The sequence below is a fragment of the Physeter macrocephalus genome, chromosome 4 (genome assembly GCF_002837175.3).
Source record: "Physeter macrocephalus isolate SW-GA chromosome 4, ASM283717v5, whole genome shotgun sequence".
Lineage (NCBI taxonomy): Eukaryota > Metazoa > Chordata > Mammalia > Artiodactyla > Physeteridae > Physeter > Physeter macrocephalus.
In genome coordinates this window covers 112,923,376-112,943,191 of record NC_041217.1, presented here as the reverse complement: position 1 = coordinate 112,943,191, position 19,816 = coordinate 112,923,376, and the positions used below count along the sequence as shown (strand labels likewise).

The following is a 19,816-nucleotide window of genomic DNA, read 5'->3' as shown; positions in this document are numbered from 1 at the left end:
GTGGCCTCTCCCGTTGCGGAGCACAGGCTCCGGACGCGCAGGCTCAGCGGCCATGGCTCACGGGCCCAGCCGCTCCGCGGCATGTGGGATCTTCCCAGACTGGGGCACGAACCCGTGTCCCCTGCATCGGCAGGCGGACTCTCAACCACTGCGCCACCAGGGAAGCCCCAGAATTTTTTAAAGAGAAGAGGGAGAGGGAAAAGAAAGGGGTAATTTATAGGATGTACCTTAGGAACCATTATTAGAAAAATAAAAAAGAGAACTACTGGCAAACAGAAGTACATTAGAAATGCAGTAATTAAAATGTTCTATAAGAAAAAGAAAAAAAATCAGAGCTAATAGTCTTCTATTAACCTACTGTGACTTACAACTCACATTTCACATTTTTTCTAATACAAAGATCTCTGTTACCATGTGTAACATCCACATGCAATTTTTGTTGTTGTAGCCATGGATATGTAGTAATGAGTAGATCTTAACTGGTTTTTGTATGTTCCTCTAGTTCATCTCCTTTAATTTTAGGTGATGAACCATTGCTACTCTGTTAGTAACTGATATCTATTTTAGTAATACAGCAGTTATCAAAAAGTGATAAGGAGAAACAATGAAATGCATTACAACATTGAAGGAAAAGAAAGGATGAGGATAGATGTAACTGGTGTGAAGTGTATTTATTCTGGGAAAACTGAGATAGTATGTAAATGTTGGAAGTGAAAAGTTAGAGACATATGTAGAAAATAAAGTGGGAATAAGAAAATTGTAAACAGTGTGATGAATCAGTTCTTAAAGTAATTAACCTAAATTCCTGATGGGTGTTTAAGCATTCTATGAACACATGAAAGCACTTGTGTTTCTAAATGTTAAATTAAGATATGCTCAAAATTTCATGAGGAATCAATATCCATTAAAATACTCTGCATGTTTGGCAATGTTCTAAACACTCCTCACATCGTCTCATTTAAAATACTTCTAATTGTATAAGGTAGGAACTAATATAATCCCCATTTTATAAATGAGAAACTGATGAATAGAGTTGTGAAGCAGCTTGCCCAAAGTCACACAGGTAGTTAAGTGGTAGAAATTTCAAATACAGGTTAAGTCTGGTTTCAAACACAGGTTGACTCCTGAGCCAGGCCCTGGTAACCACTGTATCGTCTGTGTCCAAGAGAACCATAAAGATAAAATATTACTCTTGTAAGTGAAATGTTTACAAAGAAACCAGCAATAATATTTAAGTACTTCATTGGAAAGGCAGCACACTCAAAGGAACAAAGAAAGATCTTAGTGTTCTCTATTCCAGGGCTGAAGATGGTCTCTCTCCCAGCCTTATTGCAGTGAACAAAATGCTGCTCAAAGATAATGTCTCAAAGTGCCTAACTTATGGCAAGGCAGTGTCTGAGACATTGGTGAAAATAGAGCAGAAGAGCAAAATGCAACAACCAGATGTCCCTGTTTATGTTCCTCTTTCTTCTGTTGTATATACTTTCCCCCGATTCCAGCTCAAATTAAATCACATGAAATTATGTTTGAAGATTATCTGTGTGTTACTTGAGATGATAATGTTTTATAATTTTTTTTAATGTTATCCCCAATAACCCTTGCACCTCACTTGTTTCAAGGACAGCATAGGAATTAATTTGAGAACAAACCAAAGTACTTCAGTACCTTAACGATCATTAAGCATTGAGTTGATAACAGAAAAGCTAGAGATGGGTAACTGCAACTCACCTTGTCAGTTCAAAGGGGAAGCATCTCAGAAGATGATAAGTACAAAAGCCTTTTGTCTTGATAACTAGATGCAGCATTCCCTTTGGGTTATTAAAGACCCATTGTGAAGCTAAGAAGGCTTCATAATATTAAGAATAAAAATAGTTTAACTTTTTTAACAATATAAAATTTACAAAGTGCATAGGCAGATATAGTCTCTCTTGATCTATCTCTCTGAGAAGTAGATAGCTGTGTATCCTTGGGAAAGTCACTTATTCTTCCTTGAGCTTCAGTTTCCTCAATTGTAAGATGGGAAAAACAGTGATTCTCCTTAAGCAAGTTACTTAACCTCTCTGTTCCCCAGTTTCCTCATTTGTAAGTTGAGAGAAACAATAGTATTAGGTTGAAATTCAACGGTTTTTCACCTATAGAAATGTCAATTTCATATGGTTTATTCTAATAGTTACAGCATGGTTGTGAAGATTAAATGTGTAGATACAACTAAAATAGAGCCCAGGGATTCCCCTGGTGGTGCAGTGGTTAAGAATCCCCCTGCCAATGCAGGGGACACGGGTTTGAGCCCTGGTCCAGGAAGATCCCACGTGCTGCGGAGCAACTAAGCTCGTGCGCCACAACTACTGAGCCTGCGCTCTAGAGCCCGCGAGCCACAATTACTGAGCCCGCGTGTCACAACTACTGAAGCCCGCGCACCTAAAGCCCGTGGGCCACAACAAGAGAAGCCACCACAATGAGACGCCTGTGCACCGCAACGAAGAGCAGCCCCTGCTCGCCACAACTAGAGAAAGCCCACGCGCAGCAATGAAAACCCAATGCAACCAAAAATAAATAAATTAAAAAAATATTTTTTTTAATCTCTTAAAAAATATAAAATAGAGCCCAGCTCTTAGTACACACTCAGTGAATATGATCTCAGTTCACCCTCATAATAGTCCTGTGAAAGATAATAGTGTTCCACCTTTGAATTTAAATTTATGTGAAAATACATATACAGTATTTATGGATTTATAAGGAGAGAAAATGGTAGCTTTGTCCTGTGGTTTCTAGGCTGCTCAGGCTGCTCAGTGTTTATATATTGTATCAGCCAGCTTGCAAGGTCTTTGAGCTGCTTTTCCCTCCCATTCAAATTTGTCATCCACGTGGTGGTTGGCTAGTTTTGTGTTTGAGGTTTTAATAAAACCTCATGTAACTTTGTTTAACTTATAAAATGGCTTGAGGCCAAAAGAATAAGTATTCCTATGCTCATCAATTCAGAGAAGGATATAAAAGCATGTCATGTCAGAGGAGATTTTTCAATGGATTCAGTACTGCTTGGTTAAAAAGAAATAAATTAAAATACAATTTATTATATAATATTATAATGAACAGGGATAAATAAAATGAAAGTTCAGAGTTATTTGTTTGTATATTCTGATTATTTTGTGGAAAGTTTTTCGTTTTGATTTGGATTTTTAAAATGCCAGCTGTATGCTCCTTGCCAGTGGACATTGTGCGTTTGCAAGTAAGTATATGTGTATAATATTAACATTGGTATGTATTAAAAAGGAATAATTTATTAAACTGAAAGTATAGGATGCTAAATACTATGAAGGCAAAATGAGTAAAATAAACAAATATTTTAAAAACTATTTAACCTATATTTTATAAAGTGCCCTTGAGAATGAGCTAGAAAAATTATATGTATATTGTGTAAAGTGTTGTCTACTGTGAATAAATGTACTATATAAAAGTCAAGATATTATTATGGTTTAATAAGCCTTATTATTGTATTCTCTTGCCAATAATTTAAATAGTATAGTAGCTATTTTTGGCTACTGTTCTCTTCAAGAATAAGTAAACTAAAAAAAAAAAAAGAATAAGTAACTAATTCAAACTTGTACTTTAAATATTATTTATTTGAGAAATAATGTAGAATGTACCAGGATTTTTTCCTGTAAAATATTTTTGAACATGTGTGAAATCTAAATCATTAAGATGTAGTCATAAAAAAAAAAGATGTAGTCATATTTTGTGAACACTATCAAAAAATAAAGATCAACAGAAAAACATCCTGTAGGTCTTTCTCCCACCCTTTCTTTTTTCTCAAATGTAATCATTTGAGAGGATTACTGTAATTTTTGAAAGGATTGAAAGGAATAGAACAGGAATCTTACTGAAAAGGAATTTTAATAATTGAGTATCAACATATTATCTTATTTGACTGAAAAAACAATTTTTCCTTTAATAGTATATATGTAGTGAGAGAGAAAGTGTGTATGTAGAAATACATAGAACCAGTATATTTTTTATTGGGTTTTTTGTTTGTTTTAATTCTAGGATCTTATTTCTAAGTGGTGACTTTAGACAAAAGCTAACATCATCTTCATTTTACCAAAGAGACTAGAGATAAGACTAGAGATAAGAGAGTAGGAGTGATTTGCCCCAAGTTTCACAAGTATTAGGGAACGTTCAATCCAGAACTCAAATTCCCTTGTCCAACGCTCTTTCTTTACATATGGATACTACTGACTTCTGTTTACTAATCTATCTTAGAATTCAACCACTTTCATATTCTTACTTTTCTTTCCTCTTAATTGAAAATATCAATTCTTTAAATTTATAATGGTATTATTAGAGTAGACATATCCCTATTGAGATAAGAAATAAAATGCCAGTTTTTGCTTGGGAATAATAGAAGACTTTTGGACCATATCCACAACCTAAATGATTAAAATTGAGTCACTATTTGTGGGAGTTACTGAAATATTTATCTGGAAAGTGGCTAATGAACAATAGAAAGATTTATAGATTTTGTCTATCTCAGTTGCTTCATTTTCTGTTCATTCTTGTTCAAGGACATATGAGCTCTATCAGCAGACTGAAGTATAATTCAGCTACTATGACTTTTTTTTTTTAGAGATAATTATCTTTTTTAAAAATTTATTTATTTTATTTATTTTATTTTTGGCTGCATTGGGTCTTTGTTGCTGCACGCAAGATTTCCTCTAGTTGCAGTGAGCGGGGGCTACTCTTTGTGTGGTGCGAGGGCTTCTCATTGCGGTGGCTTCTCTTGTTGCAGAGCACAGGCTCTAGGCACAGGCTCACGGACTTCAGTAGTTGTGGCACACAGGCTCAGTAGTTGTGGCTCACGGACTCTAGAGCGCAGGCTCAGTAGCCGTGGTGCATTGGCTTAGTTGCTTCGCAGCATGTGGGATCTTCCTGGACCAGGGCTCGAACCCATGTCCCCTGCATTGGCAGGCAGATTCTTATCCACTGTGCCACCAGGGAAGCCCCTACTATGACATTTTTTTAATAAAAATAATTTTAAAAAATTATGAAGATATTGTAACTCACGTAGAAAACCTAAGCAATATAAGAAAGTTTCTTTTTCTTCCTTTTTTTTTTTTTTTTTGGCTGCACAGCTTGCAGGATCTTAGTTCCCCAACCAGGGATTTTACCTTTGCCCTCGGCAGTGCAAGTGTGGAGTCCTAACCACTGGACCACCAGGGAATTCCCAGAAAGTTTCTTTTTCAATTTAAAAGTCCACTTGAACTGCTTCCTCAGCTAAGTCTTTCTTTCCCTTCTACCTTCCCAATTTACCATCTTGTTTGATATTTTCTAATTTTTACAAAATGATTTAGATGCAGCTAAGAGTTCACTATAAATTTGACCCAAACTTAAAGAAAACCAGCCAACAAATATGCAAATAATATATTTCTCATCCTGAGAAAGATAATCTCATTGGATAAAATGACAAACTCATGACAAAAAAACTAACCATCTGTCTAAGACAGCTCACCTACCATTACCTCCACTCATTCATACTCTATTTTATCATCTTATTTTTCTTCTCAGCATTTATAATAAACTGGCATACAACATATGCCTGTTTGTTGTCTTTTTTCCCTGCACTAGATAGTAAGCTCCATGAGAACAGAAAGTTTGATAGATTTTTATTTTCTTAAAATGTGCCTGATAACATATAGATGCTTCATAAATACTCAAGTGAATAAATAAACTAGAAATTCGTTGTTTGGGGAATATAATTTTGTAGTTAAGTTAACAAAGCTAACTATATTTGTTGAAAAGATTTCTAAAATCTCTATAGTGACCATGGCAATATTTTGATTATGATTGAGCTTCATATTCTTTTTTAGAACCATAATTCTGAATATCATTTTATTATATAGTATAATATATGTCATGGGGGTTACAGTAAAATCCATACTGACTTCATAACTGACCCTGTTCTGAATAAATCTTCAGTTTGGATGTGATTTCTTATAATTGGCCAATTTCTCTGAAAGGCAAGTAAGTGAAATATATTGATTAATTGAGAACTGCAGTTAATTGGGTTTTTACTAAAATTTTTCATACTGGCACGGAGCAGGCACTTAATAAATATTTGCCAAATATGTGAAGTCTAGTTAGTTAAAGTGGGCTTATTATTTTGTTTTTAGTTTCTCAAATAAAAAGAAAACTTTTCAGTTAAGTCTGTAATATGCAGCAGCATTAGAATCCACACAGCAGACAAGCAAGTTAAAAGTATTTCAAGTTCTCAAGTCTCTTCTTCTTTTTCATATTCCTTTCCCCTGGCCTTTTTTATTCCCTTTCCTTCCCTTTTTTTCCTGAGCAATTTAGGCCTAAATCCACTGTGTGGGGACAAAGAAGGTAAGCATCCGTAGAGAGTGTGGACGAGGAGAGCCTCTGGAGCCTAAAGAGCAATGTTGTGGCTCAGGAAGGGTGAGAAGGGTGGAGGGTGTGTTTAGCAGCAATAGGATATTGGTTACACACAGAGAGATTGATCAAATAAGTAACTATGTTAAGGATAATCAGGAGATAGGGTTTTCATTGTTGCAGGAAGTAGTTACAAATATGAAAAGAGAGAAACTGCATTGGATCCTGTAGCATTGGTTTGGAATGGAGATATCAGTGTGAACTCCTGAAGTTTCATAGATATAGACAGAGGTAAATAGAGATGTTAGTATGTGTACATACATGTAGAGATAGCTATATAAATAGATGAATTTTTTCATACATATATTTCCTTGGTTCCAGATCCTGAGAACAATGACACACCCAAAACATTGGGGACATCTGCACACCTTCCTCCCAAACCTTGGTTTCTAAATATCATTCTCAACTTAAAAAAAAAAAAAAAAAAAAAAAAGGACTTCCTAGAGAAATAGCTGATTCCTGAGCTGGGACATGAAATATACAAAAATGAGCCTCGAATATCTTATTATGCCAAAAGTATGGAAGTTACTCATACGATGCCAGGGACATGTCAAAAAAGAAGTCAGGTTAATGGGGATCATGATGACCGTATGTGAGACTACTTGAAAATCAAACTGACTAATAGTAACAGCAGATTATATCCCACTGGATAAAATGTATATCCACAAGTCCATACCGATATAAATAAATAAATAATATAGTTGTAAAAAAAGGGAAAAAAAGAGCAATTTTACAATGATCCCCTTAATCATGAGATCAATATTAACATAACAAGTAATGTGCCAACTGATAGCATACTACAAGAATATTGGATCCCTTTTTTTTTTTCGGTGGTACGCGGTCCTCTCACTGTTGTGGCCTCTCCCGTTGCGGAGCACAGGCTCCGGACGCGCAGGCTCAGTGGCCATGGCTCATGGCCCAGCCGCCCCGCGGAATGTGGGATCTTTCCGGACCAGGGCACGAACCCTTGTCCCCTGCATCGGCAGGCGGACTCTCAACCACTGCGCCACCAGGGAAGCCCTGGATGCTTTTCTTGAAAACAATATATGAAAGTACATAATTTCAAAAACTATGACATCATAATATCAAATTTGTCTATAATTTAAATATTAAATATTTAGATTAGAATATTACCCTCATGTAGTGGAATAAAATGAAATGTTTTACTTGTGTTTGATCTCTAGTTTAGCTGGTCAAACAAGTAATAATTGTTACCATATCTGCACATTTAAACTATCTGGAAGATTGTCATTATTATTCTTATTACTAGAAAGGGATCACAGAAGCTGGCTATCTTTCCCCAAAGGAAAAAAAATTTAAAGAAGACTACCTTTTGAATATGCCTTTCCCTATTTTGAGGAATATTCTTTATTCTTCTGTGGAATTGAGTTGTGTTATTAGGGGGCTGGAATATGACTGGAGAAGGGAGAAGTATGTGGAGCCCAGGTTATCTGAGAATTGCTGGCATTTTTTTTTCTTTTTTTTTTTTTTGCGGTACGCGGGCCTCTCACTGTTGTGGCCTCTCCCTTTGCGGAGCACAGGCTCTGGACGCGCAGGCTCAGCGGCCATGGCTCACGGGCCCAAGCCGCTCCGCGGCATGTGGGATCTTCCCGGACCGGGACACAAACCCGTGTCCCCTGCATCAGCAGGCGGACTCTCAACCACTGCACCACCAGGGAAGCCCTTGCTGGCATTTTATCGAAAAGATTTTGCCCCATACTAAATGGATGCCAGCTTCAGGGAGTTCCTTTTCATCAGGCATGGTGGTGTGCTGACAGAAGCCAAGAAATAATAACAAGGCTTCTTGGACTTCATGGACTCTTTCTTAATTTGGGAGAAAATTAACTTTTCACAAATATTATCATTTGAAGAAATTTATGGTATTCATTTAAGAAAACACTCAGAATTCCATGTTACTAAGGACAAGTTAGGCTAAAGTCAATAACATACTATAATGGGTTCAAAATACAAATCTCCTGCTCTATAGTTATGGAAACTTAGACAAATTATTTAACCTCTTTATACCTCATTTTCTTTATTTGTAAAATGAGAGTAATAATAACACCCAAGTCCTAGGATTATTATGAGCGTTAAATGAGACAACACATGTAAATTGCTTAAAGTAGAACCTGGAACATAGGAAACACTAATTCTAACCATTATCACAATTATTGGAGATCAAGGAACAAAGACAAAGATATCATGCAAAAACAGAAGCTATGTTAAGAAATCAGTGATTTCTTGGACTTCCCTGGTGGCACAGTGGTTAAGAATCTGCCTGCCAATGCAGGGGACATGGGTTTGAGCCCTGGTCCGGGAAGATCCCGCATGCCACGGAGCAGCTGAGCCCGTGTGCCACAGCTACTGAAGCCCGTGAGCCTAGAGCCCATGCTCCGCAACAAGAGAAGCCACCCACCACAATGAGAAGCCCACGCACTGCAACAAAAACCCAACGCAGCCAAAAATAAATAAGTTTTAAAAATAAAATAAATCAGTGATTTCTTACAATACATTTTGATTGATTGCTCTCTGAATAAATCTATTTATTGTTATGTACCTGACACTATATTAGGGCATGCAAGTACTCTTTTTTTTTTGTCAGTTTGTAAGAATAGGGATGATAATAGCAGTATTCCTCACAGCATTATTATAAGGATTTAATTATAAAACTTAGCAATTTGCCTGGGGCTATTAATAAGCATTCAAAAAACACTAGTTGTACTACTATTACTAATTATTATTATTATTATGATATAATAATATCAGAGTTTGAGAGATAATTGTGAGGGAATAATTACATTTTATAGTGTGAGAAGAACAGAAGAGCTAATATTTCAAGTCTTTTAAAGAATAAATACAGTTTTTCCAGATGGAGAGGAGGGGAAGAACATTCATGGATTCCCCATGTGTTTTACCTAAATTTGACTTGTTTTCAAAAAGTCAGTGGGCCCACAATTATTCCATTGAGAAAGTGCTTTTGAATTGACCATGTCCACACAAACTAATCAATCAACAGGTAATTGAGCACCAAATCTGTGAAATATACAGATAAAGTGTAAAACAGCCTCCCAGACGGTTTTCCTATATCCACATTCTCTCTTTGTTAGCATACTTTCCATGAGGTCGACATACTAATCTTCCTAAATTCAGTTTTCATCATGCCATAACTGCCGGAAAACAGAGTAGTTCTCAAATGCCTGCTGTATCAAGTGCAAATGACTGTCTAGCTTTAAGGATCCTCTGCAGTCTTGGCAGTTCAGGGTCTAGCACCAGCACCAACATCATCTGGGAACTTGTTAGAAATAGATAATCTCATACCTCAATCCAGACCTACAAATTAAAGTCTACAGTTTAACAAGATCCCCACGTATGCAAATTAAAACTTGAGAAGCACTTCTCTACAATACCTATTAATCTAAACCAAACAAAATCACTAACCCATAATAATACAACCCATGGTCCCATCAAGAAGGATTAAATCCTTTCACTAATATTTCTGCATTCAAAGCAATTGAATTTTGCTCATGTTTTTAACTCTACTAGAAATACTTTATTTCCTTCCTACCTGCTATTTAAACCCCATCCATTCCTGAAGGCCCAGTGAAAAAATCTCATATCTTCAAACTAAGACCATTTCAAACTACACTAACCTTCCTGACTACTTCTTGCATTTAGGTCAATGCCATTTCATTCCTCTTACTATTCATACATTATTCATTGAATAATCATTTTCTGAATGCTTATTATTGTTTACCAGGCACTGTGGCACTGGCCAGAATGCAAACAAAAATGCAGATTTCCCCTGCCCTCATTAAGCTCACATTCAGAGCAATAATGGTTCAGTAGAGATACCTTAAACTCCACAGGTAAGAAGTGCAAGCTGGTAGATGTAGGGGTGCAGGACCATATTGGGTAAAGCTACATGATTTGTGCTTTTTCTCAGTTAAATCTACTTAAATGAAGGAAGTAATGTTTAAATATATTAAAAGCTTCTGTGGCATGAAATAGATTAACATTTTAACTTATAGAGACAAAACAGAGATATTGTGCTTTGTTTCATGTTAAATTCATAACCCTATAGATGATTGTAAGGTTTTTTTAGGTCAGCAATATATTTTTCTTCATTTATTCAACAAATACCAGAATTTTTTTTTTAACATCTTTATTGGAGTATAATTGCTTTACAATGCTGTGTTAGTTTCTACTACCAGAATTTTAAAGTAGCCCCTATTTGTCCTTTGGTGGCTCCTTAACTTTCGGACATGGTAGGCACTAAATAAATACTTGTTGATTGAAGACAGTCTTTGATCTAAAGTTGGGGACTAGGTTTACACACATGGAACAACCATTGCACAAATGCAGCCCTTTCCCTCTACTGCTACTCATGACATAAGAAAATGTTCATGAATTTGCAATGACACTTTGGTTTACTAGTAGTGTCTTTTGGATAAAAACGTTCCTCCAGAGTGCCATGGAAATATTTCTGTTTCTCTGTAACTTATGTTTGTGTTCACCAGAGACTGGTTGGAGCACAGACAACCAAATGGGACTGGCTAGTAAAAGCTTTTGCGGGTGAGGATTTTGGAAACAAGTTTCAAGACCATTTGCCAGCAAAATCTCAGCAGGTGTAATTTTAAACAACATAGTGTAAAGATTTGATTTGCAGAGGCCTGGAGGGGCAAGGGAGATAAAATACTTAATGAAGTATTAACATCCCATAGTCTTTGAGAGTAAAAACACAAGTTAGCATTTCTTGGTGTTGCAAAACAACTCATCAGCTGTTTAGATAGAAAGAGATGCTTCTGGTAGACAGCTATTCTTCAAAAGATCTCATGCTCTAAACAACAGCACTGGAGTACATAAAGGTTAGATACTACGCAAGACCTTTGTGAGCCCCTTGGTTCCTTCAAAGTGATTCAAGAGAGGATCACACAAGGAAATTTCAAAATCAAAGTAAGTAAAAAGACTATTTCCAACTAACATAAACTAAAACTTTACGGAATCTAGTATTACACAAAAAGTAAACATTACTTTGACTCAAGAATCAACAACTTCTTTATATTTATAACCTTCAAATCAGTTACAATTTTATCTTATTCAGCAATCTTGCTGAAGATGAGCATTCCCACGTGGAGTGCAATTTTCTCTTTAACTTTTAATTTCTCTGGGTACAGAAAAAAAGCTCTGGACCCTTAATTCAGCAATTATTATTTCTTAAGTGAATACAGAGTTTGAGAATAATGCCAAAATCTTCCTTTCATCCAGAGAACAAGTCTAACATAGGCAGTGGTGTACACCTTGTCTGGCAGCACCCCAGCTTCAGGTAGAAGAGCCAAGTCAAGACTGAAAGGGGAACTCATTCTTCACCTCTATTCAATCCCTGCCATCTACTGAGGTTCTTGAAGGAATGCCAATTAGGACGAATTTACATGTCTCCTTAGAGGTTTTAGATAGCTCTTCACTAAGAACTGTTTGTTTATCTCATTTAGACCATTTCTCCAGAGTAGGATTCACAAACTTCCTGCTGAATATGCTGTTTGCAGACCATTGCTAGGTTTCCATTCCAATATAAAGCACTGGTACTTGAAAAATTCATTAAGACTCATCTGAACTCCCAGATCCAAATTTGTGGAGTGCTTCTACCACATTTTTACAACGTTGTCCCAGAATCAAGCAACAGAAAATAAAGGGTTCATATGCAAACAGTACATGGAATATGCTTAGACAAGGAACTTGGGGCTTCATAGCTTGTGCCATTGTTTAAGTAATTCTAATTGTTTTAAGTTTTTCTTTATAGAGAGCTGGAATCTGCTTTTCTGGAACTTGTATCATTTGTCTTAGCTTTCTAAGACACTCACTGTCTCCTTTACATAAGACTTTCAAATATTTGAAGACAAGTTTCATGCTTCCCCTCCTGTATAGGTTTCTCTTTCTAATTAAACATCTATTCCTTCAGCTATTCCTAAGGTTATGCAGCTTCCAAACTTCATCATTAATGAGAAGTTAGCTTTTCAATAACTACATTTTGAACATAATCTGCTAATAATCAGCTCAAAGTTCAAAATATATGACTTGTATTTTATAGAATATTTTTTATGTTTGGTTAAGTTTTGATTGAATGCTATGTTTAGTGGTCTGTAATACATAAGAAGCAATCTAGAAATTGCTATTAAAATGTTGGACTGGTAGAACCAGGTACAGAAAGCATCTTTTTGGTGGTCTCAATTAATGAAAATTTTACTAGACACTACTAAGTGGTGATTGAAAAACCACGCTGAAATATTACTGTCAGCTACTGGTATAAAATTTCTCACCAAAGAACTATCACAACTTCAGGATAAAATGTTTGTTATCTAAATACAAATTTATAGCAGCCACTAAAATTGTTAGGAAGACCTTAGATTACTTTGCTCCTTAATCACAGTTTAAAATAATGTTTATTACGCAGTATCAAATTAAAAGTTACTATTTTTAAAAATTCCAAACATTTATAAAAATATAATAAGCTAACACTTTAAATCGGACTTGAAGACAGTTTGAATATTCCTTATCTGCCCACAAAAGTTTCTCTAGTCATTGAACAATGCTAAAGTGGTGATTTGTCCAACAATGTAGATGGTTAATATTCACCCACGTGACAACAATTTAATGCATCATGCTTTCACTTCTCATTAAAATTGCTTCATTACTGAAGCTTAACCAAATTTTCTTCATGCTTGGCCTTCCATTTAAGTCTGATACCCTACAGTTTTCTTCCTATATCAGATTTTGCTTTGTCTTGAATTATTTTCTTTCCTTCTTTTACCTGCTTTCAAGAAATAGAAAAAGCCTCTTTGATGTGCCAATTCAAAGTATGTCCAGATAAAAGGTAAATAATTAAATAGGCTTTTGAGGAGGATTGACATCTGAATGTTGGAGGTTGTTTACTCATTGGCTCTCCTATTGAGGTCAGGTGACCCACATTAGTGACATGCTGGAGTGAGTTTTGAATTTGTAAAAAACTTCTAATAAAGAATAGTGACAGAAATAGCAAAGAAATATCAATGAAGTAGGAAAGTCCAAATGTATGTTCTTATCAAGTCTTATACTTGTCCAATAGTTACAAACCTCTCTGAAAATATTTATATGTGTGGGTGGAGGCAAGTTGCCCATTAAATTGTAAGAAGTGTTATCAGATTTATCAGGACTTGGTTGTAAATTTGACTACACAGTTTTGGCTCATAGAGAAATGAGGAGGAAATATCTGATTAAAGTGTGCATTGCTGCTGAGGCAACTGAATGTTGCCATAGCAATTGAGATGAAATGTGCAAGAAGTGAGATAATTAAATCTAACCCCTTTAGTAGTTTTGACAGTCAATGCACTGCCAATAGGAAAAGTTATCTGCAGTATTAAGATAAAACACATTCCTCATGGAAAGTCTCCTTACTAGTATTTTGTTGTTCCCTTTCTAAGTACATTGCTTTAGGTGTCTAATTTGAATGTTCTTTTGTAATAATCAAATACAGTTTTGACCTTGGTCTGCAGCTGCCTAGAATTTCTGCTGGTTTATTGTATCATGGGAGTAGACATCTATAAAAAAAAAATCCATTTTTTTCCTCTCTAGTTCTTAAAAAAAAGTATACTAAAGCCAAAGCTGTCATATTTGAGCTTGAAATTCAATAATATCTAGAACGTGCTGCCCTCTTCAGGAGCTGATGCTTAAAAATACTTTGATTGTTTTTTTAGCAGTTTAGTAATTATAAATATAAGCTATAATATCAAAAGTTGTATTAATAATTCTTTAGAAATAAGCACTACACACAATAAAGTATTTCTAAGTCTAAAATTTTCCCTTGAAAATCTTTCATTAAAAATCAATAAATACAAAAATTTTGAAATAAATTATTAATATTTATAATTAAATATGAAAAACAGCTTTCTTAGGAGAAACTATGCTTGTGGGGAGAATTCCTCAATTATTACAGAATGTCAGACTTCCACATTTACTACCCAAATGTTTCTTTAGATTAAAAATGTCTAAAAAATAAGATATTTTCTATGTGAAAAACTAAGTAGGACACCTTTCAAATCTTAATTTTATCCTCCATCGAAAAGTCAGTAAATTTTGTCAGTATTTGTCATTTGAAATTTTCACTAATTTTCATTTACTGAAACATCATCTTTCTTGGAAATAATGATTTCAAGTTACACTAACACATTATAATTTTTAGTCAGGATTACTTTATTCGAAAAAAACATCGAAGGATCTGAAATGTCATTATCCAAAAATTAAAGTAAATCCCTTTTCTGCATATGTTATTTATGCTATCATCTAGTTTTAGCAGAGGGAGATGTACTCAGTGTGTTTTTTTCTAGATTAAGTTTATGATTCTTACAAAAACATAAAGGAACAGAAAATGACCAAAAGTTTGTGATTCTTACAAGAAAATAAAGGAACAGAAAATGACCAATATTTAATGACATTATATATCAGGATATGAGAAAAGCATATTTTCTTACATCCTGACATGTTCCCTTTTTAAAAAAAATATCTTTATAGGAGTATAATTGCTTTAAAATGTTGTGTTAGTTTCTGCTGTACAACAAAGTGAATCAGCTATATGTATACATATATTAGAACTATTGACACGAAGAAAGATTATTTTGTACTAATTATTAATTGTGAAAGCCAATGTTAATTTAAAAATTAAAGGACAGAATAAATTTAAGAACGTATATACCTTTTCAAAATACAAATTTGTTCTAATTCTTACCATGTGATGCAATTAAAACCTGTTTTTAATCAACAGAAAACAATAAGAAAAAATGTAGCTCTTTATCACTTATTTAGTGTGGAAAAATAAGAGCTTGGACTCTTAATTCTGTTTTCAGCTCCTACATCAGATTTTCAATTCAAGATTCCAAAAAGGAAATGTATTTGCCTATAAATAGTTGCAATGGTCATTAATGCTGACTTCAAGAAAGTAAAATGCCCCTCAGTTTTCCTTAAAGAGTTTTAAGTATAGCTGTCCTATCTGTTATCAATGAAAAATTCAACTGAGCTAAAGGGGAGAAAGAAAAAAAAAAACTTTTGACAGTATTCTCTTAATCCAATAATATTTTGGGGGGAAAATATAAAATGTTTTATTCCTGACTTTGAAAGTACTTATCACAACAGTTGTTTAATCCTAAGGTAGCTCTGTCCAAAGGCATGTAATACACATTCAAGAATTCTTAGAACACTAATTTGTGTTTTCTGCAATAGATTTACTTCATTTTTGTTTTGGTGCTGATGCATTACATTTGGCAGTTAGGATCCCTGTGGATGGAGATATAATAAATAATAATATTTTCTTTGCTTTCCAGGGTATTTATGGCACAATGATAAATTTCATCTTTCCCAGAATGGTAAGTAAAGAGCTCTTTCTATATTTGATAGTACTGAACACAAACAAGAAAAAGTGAATTGTTATAATAAAAGGGGAGTATAATTAGCTAAATGTATTGAACGATCTGATAATTATAAGGTAGCATATACTCTATAAGCATTCCAAAATTCTCATCAACTATGCTACAGCCTCTTCAGAGGGAATATAAGGTTTTTGCTTTCTCTGTTGGTTTGCATTTGAACACAGCGTACTCCATATTTTGTTTTCTGCGGTAATTTATTTTAAAATACACACAGATATAGAAATAAATGTGGTTTACATTCTATGAGCAAAAAGAAAAAGCATATCTGTGATACATATTGAGAGTGGGTGGGTAAGAGTCCTTTGGAATTTTTACTGTTACATAGAAACTGATTGTAATCTATGTTTGACCAGGGCTTTGCAGCATCTGTGAATTTTAAAATGTTTGTTTGCTAAAAGTATATATCATAACTTCTCCAAGGCAAGCTAGCGACTGTATGATTTTGTCTAAACTCATAGTTTTGTTGTCTTTATGTTTTTATGACTTGAAATGGTAATATTAAATTTAGTCTTAATCATAACCTCTTTACAATTTAAGTAACAATAAAAATCAATATTATTGAATGGGAAAGGTCCATGTAAAATGATATTCCTTAACAAGTTATTACTGTCTCCTACAAAGTTCTTCCCCCCAGTGGTTCTTGCATATTCCCTATAAAAAGAAGGAATTTCTCACTGTAGAAAAATATCACTTTGAAATAAACCAATCATTGAAAAGTGCTATGTTAAGTGAAAAAGCAGAACACATTATAAATATATTATATGTTGTGCGCATTTGTGCTTGTGTATCGAGAGGAGAGACAATTGGGATCATATTGTAGGCTTAGAAAAAAGACTAACAAAAGGCACACAAAGAGTGGTAACATAGGTAGTTTAGTAGTCTTCATTTCTTCTTAATTTTCGGAATTTCCTATAATAAATATGTATGATTATTCTTATCCGAATAAAAGCATTATTTGAATAACAGGCTATTCAAAACAGTATATTATTATTAATGAAATATATATATACATATATATATACATACAGTTGAGGAAATACCTCTTTGTGCCAATTGCATAACCAAAATGATCTTATACAATTAAAAAAGAAAACAAAAACCTTCCAAACCTTCCTAATCCCGTAAGGAACTAAAAATATAAATTGAAGATTAATTGAGTAAAATTATACAATGAAGGATTTAAAATCAGGTTGAAGCTATTACTTTTATTAATTTTACTCTAATACAGAAGCACTCCTAGAATTCAGGCATATGTGTGAAAAAAATAAACCTTTTTAAACTGAAATAAAAAGATCTGCAGCTTCACATTGGTTTTTAGCATATAAGAATTTGGTGTTTTATGAACTTTTTTCAGAAGAAGGAAAAATCTACGTAAGAAAAGGCCAAAATATGAAGGTAAACCTTTTAAAATAAAATCACACTTTGTCAGTAGATCATACTAGTTAGTAATAGAAAACTTTGATCTGAAATCTACTGTGGGGCTTCCCTGGTGGCACAGTGGTTGAGAGTCCACCTGCCGATGCAGGGACACGGGTTCGTGCCCCGGTCCGGGAAGATCCCACATGCCGCGGAGCAGCTGGGCCCGTGAGCCATGGCCGCTGAGCCTGCGCGTCCGGAGCCTGTGCTCCGCAACGGGAGAGGCCGCAACAGTGCAAGGCCTGCGTACCGCAAAAAAAATAAAATAAAATAAAATAAAATCTACTGTGTAATTTACCCAGCTACAACCAATTGTCATCTTTGCAACTTGAATGTGCAGACTTATTTTAAGATCCAAGATTAAAAGAAAACAAAGTATGTTAGCAGAAGAGATGCTTTTAACCTAAAATAATGTTAATAAATCATGTTAATAGTAAGCATAATAAATAACGCATATAATAAATAACGCATAATAAATAACGCAAATAATCAAATATTTTTGAAATTAAAGATTTCTTCTCAAGAGTAATTTATCATACACTGTAAACTCAGCATTAAAATATCAATTGTAGTTACATCTCACGTGTCCAGCAACTTATCTGGAAATAAGCCAATAATTTTAGAAGACATTTTAGGGAGGGAGAGGTGCTCCAGTAAGGATCTAATACAGTTCACATTAACGCTTCCCAGGTCCTCACTTCCATCTTACTTGCTCTCAGTTTGCATAAAATTATGACAGAACTGGTTCTCTGATTGTCTAGCTCACAAACTGGAAGGCAAACTAGCAAAGCCTGGGAGGGACCAGAGGAGAACACATTGAAAAGCTAGAGGCTTTTCACACCTATTCACCACCAGTAAGAACTGAGGAACCAAAGATTAGTTGTATGATATTGAGTAAGACATATCATACACTTGGGTTCAAAATTCCTGATCTGTTAAATTGAGCAGTCATACTGGAAGATTTTTAATAAAATCTAAATTCCTTTCTAGCCCTAGAATTTTACAATGAAATAATATATCCTTAAACTTACTATACAGAGCAAAAGATAATATTGGGTGATTTGGGAGTTGTTAAAATGAGAAAGGTTTTAATGATTAAAAGGGTAAATTTCATTTATTTGCAAAATTCACTTATATCGATTCAAATTATATACTGTAAATGAGAGATTATATACTGTGTATTTTGCTGATATTCTTTCCATATTACTATTTTTAAAACGTACCTAGAGGGCTTCCCTGGTGGTGCAGTGGTGGAGAATCCGCCTGCCAATGCAGGGAACACGGGTTCGAGCCCTAGTCTGGGAAGATCCCACATGCTGCGGAGCAGCTAAGCCCGTGCGCCACAGCTACTGAGCCTGCGCTCTGGAGTCAGTGAGCCACAACTGCTGAGCTCACACGCCTAGAGCCTGTGCTCCGCAACAGGAGAAGCCGCTGCAATGAGAGGCCCGCGCACCGCAATGGGGAGTGGCCCCCGCTCGCCGCAACTGGGGAAAGCCCGCACACAGCAACGAAGATCCAACACAGCCAAAAATAAGTAAATAAAATAAATTAATTAAAAAAAAAAAAAAAAACAACTGAAACTACATACACTGCATCTGGACAACAATATCCAAAAAATAAAAAAAAAATTTTTTTAATAAAAAAAAAAAGGTACTTAGAAATTTAACCTGAATTTTCTCACCTTGAATGAGGTACCACTATATTTAGTGTGTGAGAGAAAATCTAACATCAGCCCCTTCTAAAAAATGGGGAGCCAAATTCATCCCTATTTGTATATGGAAATATATATTTCTAATAGGTTTATGCTGCCAAGATGCTAAACTGAAATACCAGGAATCAAAAATTTTAATTTATAATTTTATTTTTTGCATCCACTCTGTAACATCTTTAGTACAACTAACATAACATAACATTTTAGAAAGCAAACAAAATTAACCTCCTGTCCATAACCAAGAGCAGGGTCAATGTAACAAATTATTGGATAAATAACACATCTGCTTATTCAAATTATTTCTTTCTCACTTATAAGTGTGCAAATTTAAATAAGCAGCCAAAGTTCTGAATTACTGTGTGAAATGAGTTGAAATGTAAATATATATTTTGTTGACATGCATCTATTAAAACTGAACAGAATAAATCTTCAGCATTACCAAAAATCTTTAACAGATTGGAGATAAATGAGAACAATTTAAATAAAGAAAATTTCTCAGTGTAATTTGCATTTCAACAAAATAGATGTTTCCTCTCATTCACAATGAGCAAAGTTTGAGTGCATATTTCTGTGAATAATCACAGCATCTAATCTTTAATCAACAATAAAATATACTTTATTTCTGGGGATATTAATAAAAATTTGTAACTTTATTTCGTTAATGATAAAAGTGCCCTGTTGGAAGTAATTATAGCCAGTAGTCATTTTGCCATTTATTTTTTAAAATTCTACAACAGTTTCCAATATATCAAATATCCATTTTTAGGTCAGATGATAGTAATATTAAAACACTGTT

The 19,816-nt window shown here is 34.6% G+C and overlaps 1 protein-coding gene across 7 annotated transcripts in view; it reads left to right on the top strand.

Moving 5' to 3' along the window:
- ADGRL2 (adhesion G protein-coupled receptor L2) overlaps positions 1-19,816 on the top strand; it is a 273,375-nt gene that overhangs the window by 38,978 nt on the left and 214,581 nt on the right. For all 7 annotated transcript variants that reach the window (XM_055084505.1, XM_055084500.1, XM_007106416.4 and 4 more), the window contains exon 2: positions 15,789-15,830. The gene's annotated coding sequence lies outside the window, so the exon portion shown is untranslated. The remainder of the gene's footprint in view (positions 1-15,788; positions 15,831-19,816) is intronic.